Raw genomic sequence first — 4,915 nt, 5'->3', positions numbered from 1 at the left:
AGGCGGGGAACGTTGGAGTCTGCAGCAAGCAAGCCTCCCTGCTCGCTTCAGTGCCTGGCTGCTGGCCACCATCTTGGCTGACAGTTAATTTGCATATACTCACTGATTAGCCAATGAAAAGGGTAGCGGTCGTACACTAATTACCATGTTTCTCTTTTATTAGTGTAGATATTTTATATATTTCTTTATGTTTAAAATACATAGTTGTATATAATTTATTCTTATCTATACCTAGAGGCCTGGTGCATGAAAATTCATGCACTGGAGGGGGGTCCCTCAGCTCAGCCTGCCCCCTCTCACAGTCCGGGAGCCCTCAGGGGTGGGAGGTGACCCGGCGATCAGGGAAAGGTGACGCCCCATCACACCTCTGCTGCTGCCACTGCCGGCAGCACAAGCCTCGGCCCTGGTTACCTGAGCCTCGGGTGGCCCTGGGAGGCTGGGCAGCTGCCATCTGAGGCTTGCCTGTGCTTCAGGCTGGCCCTGGGTGGCTGGGGGGCTGAGGGAACTGGGGGACCCCGGAGGCAGGCCCATGGCAAGGCCCCAGCGGGGCTGAGGGGACTGGGCGCCGCCATCTTGTGGCTGTGGGCGCCACCATCTTTGAGGGCGTGTCAGTCGATTAGCATATTCCCTCCTTATTGGCTGTGGGTGCTTCCATCTTTGAGGGTGGGGCAGTCAATTAGCATATTCCCTCCTTATTGGCTGTGGGTGCCACCATCTTTATGATGACGTGAGAGTCAATTAGCATATTCCCTCTTTACTAGATAGGATAATAAAAGTGCAATGTGCTAATTAGACTGGATGTCCTTCAGGACACCCTTCCAGACGTAGCCAGGACTGCGAGGGAAGCCCAGGTCCTGGGTGCCGGAGGGAAGCCAGTTCTGGCAGCCAGGGGAAGGAAGGCCTACTCTTGCACGAATTTCATGCTTCAGGCCTCTAGTGTTTTATATAACAAGTACTTGTTATATACTATTTGAAATATAGCTATGTACTTATATATAATTTATAGATAGACAGATAGATAGATAGATAGATTATTTACAGCTTTCTACAAATGGAATTTACTTGAAGCCAATTATTTATCCTAGTAATTCTCAAAACACTAAGATAGGAGCCCTGGCCAGTGTGGTTCAGTTGGTTGGGCATCATCCTGTACACAGAAAGTTTGCAGATTTGACTCCCAGCCAGGGCATAAGCCCGGGTTGCAGGTTCGATCCCCACTTGGGGGGCATGCAGGAGTCAGACAATCAATGTTTCTCTTTCACATCAGTGTTTCTCTCTATCTCCCTCTCTCTTCCTTTCTCTCTAAAAATCAATAAAAGTATTTTTTTAAAAAAGCACTAAGGTAGGAAAGAACCGGAAGCCCTGGTGCTCTTTGCACAACATGTAAAGGACTAAGACAAACATGACAAAGGGTCCTCAGTTTCTGCCACATCTTCTTGTTCTTCCTTTCTTCGTCTTTCCTTCCTTCATTTATTTTAAGTAATTGCACCCTCCCCACCACACTTCAACTAGCCAAGAAACTCACACAAACTGTTCTCAGAAAATACTATACTGTTGTAATGCTTATCTGGACCCCAAACAAGGGGCATGGAAACAAGAACAGCCCCAAATTCTCGTGTAATTAACAAAGAAAGCCACAGGACCAGAACTCCGCTTGCCCTACCTGATCCAAACCCTGATGCTGCGTATAGGAGGTCTGGCCTGGCCTGCAGGTAGGTGCTCCCTGATGTACATCAACTGACTAAAACCTTCCAGCTCTGGCTGGGTGGCTCAGTTGGCTGGAGTGTTGTCCCATGCACCAAAAGGTCGTGGGTTCAATCCCCCAGTAGGAGCCCCCAGGGGAGGCAACCAATCAATGTTTCTCTCCCACATTGATGTTTCTCCCCTCTCTCTCCTTCTCTAAAATCTATTTTTTTTAAAAAAACATATCCTCATGTGAGAATTTTAAAAAAAATGTCTCTCAGCTCTGTTTGACACCATGAAACACATTAATTGCATCACACAGCTTAGGAACATTTATATTAACAGGGGAAAAAATCACGTTATATTACAGCAGGTGTTCACAATTTGACATTATAACTATGAGTCCCTGGGTCCACAGGGAAAATAACTTAAGCCAGATCAGCAGTCTCTCAGTCTCCCCAGTAGCATTCACCTGCTCCTTAGTCAGTCCTTTCCTATGTGCTCACGTGTTCCTGCAATAGTAGATGTTTGGGGGAGAACTATTTGGGGGATAACTTAAAACAGAGATAATTCTGTCCGTTTGTTACCAGTGAGACGAGGAGACCTTGGTTCTTGCTTCTTGAAGGAAAGATTTCAATCAAGGGACAAAGTGTAAAAAAGCAAGCAAGAATTTAGGAGATTGAATCAAGGAAGGGCACAGAACAGTGGTTCTCAACCTTGGCTACACATTAGAATCACCTGGGAATCTTTTTTAAAATCCTGATTTCTGGTCCTCATCCTCCGGAAATTCTGTTTCTTTGTTACTAATGTGTGGCCCCACCCCATAACAAAGAAACAGAATTTTCGGAGGATGAGGCCCAGAAATCAGGATTTTAAAAAGATTCCCAGGTGATTCTAATGTGCAGCCAAGGTTGAGAACCACTGGCATAGAAGAAGCAGTAGGAGAGCCGAGGCTGGGCTGCTTTGGCTCACTGGGAAGTCTGAGAAAAGGGGGCCTTAGAGACAGGTTCAGGGGTTAGCCCAGGATGAGCGCCTGCTGCCCATTGCTTCCCTGGTTGAAAGTCTCGTGGGTCAGAGGATATGTGTCTGTGAGGAAACGGAAGGGGGAAGGGATTGGCACTGGCATGCTTCCTGGAGGGAGAGCATGCTGGGACCTTCGTTTTCAGGGGTTTTATTTTTATTTTTTTTATATATTTTTATTGATTTCAGAGAGGAAGAGAGAGGGAGAGAGAGAGAGAGAGAAACGTCAATGATGAGAGAGAATCATTGATTGGCTGCTTCCTGCACTCCCCTTACTGGGGATCGAGCCCGAAGCCTGGGCATGTGCTCTTGACTGAAATAGAACCTGGGACCCTTCAGTCCTCAAGCTGACACTCTATACCAGCCGTGGGCAAACTACGGCCCGTTTGAAATGAATAAAACTAATAAAAAAAAAAAGACTGTACCCTTTTATGTAATGATGTTTACTTTGAATTTATATTAGTTCACACAAACACTCCATCCATGCTTTTGTTCCGGCCCTCCGGTCCAGTTTAAGAACCCATTGTGGCCCTCGAGTCAAAAAGTTTGCCCACCCCTGCTCTATACTCTGAGCCAAACCAGCTAGGGCTCATTTTCAGGGGTTATAAAGGCTGGGTATGTAGAGGAGGTTTTAGGGGCAGTTCAATAGAACTTTCATCAGTTTTATGCTGATATACCAAAATGAGATTTATTCTCTTGATATGTCTGTCCCTTGGGTGTGGTTGGCAAATGACACTAATTGCATTTCTGTTATCTGTCTCCTTGAGTAAGGTGATTTAAGCTATTTACCTCTAGTTGGGGAGGAGAAGTGCAAACCATTTACTCTTAAGTATCCTGGGTGTAGGGAAGATAGGATTTACTAGGTGGCTGAAAACTGCTGTTTAACTATCTGTCTTTCCCTATTCTGCTAGTCTTGGTGTTACAGAATTTACCAGGTGACCAAAAAATACACAGGAGTACTCAGAGATACAGGAAAAAACAATTTCCAGATGTGCTAGTACCGTGACTCAGGGGAGCCTGTTTCCAAATCCTGAGCAAGCCAATATGAAGGATGCTTTCTCTTTATACCCTTTGGTTTCTTTGTCCCCCAAATATGGATGGGACTTCCGAACCTTTCACGGGCTTTGTAAAAAGCCCCGTGTGTTGGGATGGGGGCCGTGAGACCACACCTAAAGGCCTGGCCTGGCACCAGCGCTGATAACCCCCTCTGGGGGTTGTGTATTGTTCATGGTTTATGGCTTCTGTAAAATGAGAGTATTTAGGTAAACAGGTCTTGCAAGACCAGATAATTAAGGAAGGGGCAGTGACTTGATTATAGGCTAACAAGAATGTACATTAGGGATACTGATTAACTAGGTACAGAGTCAGGCTGCTAGCCAGCCCCCTCCCCCCCAAAAAAATGTCTTATTTTCCTCATCACTGGAATTTTCCTAGCTTCTTGCTATTCTATAACACACTCACATGTTTCAGCAGTCGCCCTTTGTGAGAGGCCTCTGCTATTCCACAGCAGCAGAGCCTGAGGCAGCTGGTTTTCATATACCATTCCCAATGTCTTCACTGGTTACATTTCCCAAATGGAAACCTCCTTAAGACTGCAGTAAGGAAATGGCCATAATTAACCCAAAAGGGATATACCTGGGTAGATGTAGCCATCCTCAGAACAATACAACTGTCCTCCGCATAATGAATCAAAGGGTATCAGCTGCACCATAAACATAGCCTAAGGAATGATTAGGTGACTATCCTGGAATTCAGAAGAGAAGGAGGACCCCTTGGCTCAGAAAAAATATATATGGGGATTAAGAGACACAGAAGCATTGAAAAGACCATCAAACCTCAGAGGGAAGGCAGGAGAAAGTAGGGGTGGGGATAGGGGTGGGGTAAGAGATCAACCAAAATATTTATATGCATACATATAAGCATAACCAATGGACACAGATAATAGCGGGGTGAGGGTCTGGGCTGGGAGGCAGGAGCGGGCTGGGAGAGGTCAATGGGGGAAAAGGAGACATATGTAACACTTTCAACAGTAAAGAATTTTTTTAAAAAAAGAACAAACACAAGATAAGAAGAGGAATGTATTTTATTACTAACGATACTTTTTTGTTAATATACTGATAACCGTTCATGCCAGTGGTTCCTGTTTGGAAAAGGTAAAGGAACAGAAAATTCTGCATACAGAGCCAAGTTGATAAATTCTAATTTAAATGCT

Source organism: Myotis brandtii, unplaced genomic scaffold, assembly GCF_000412655.1.
Source record: "Myotis brandtii unplaced genomic scaffold, ASM41265v1 scaffold315, whole genome shotgun sequence".
NCBI lineage: Eukaryota > Metazoa > Chordata > Mammalia > Chiroptera > Vespertilionidae > Myotis > Myotis brandtii.
Note: the sequence above shows the minus strand (reverse complement) of the source record.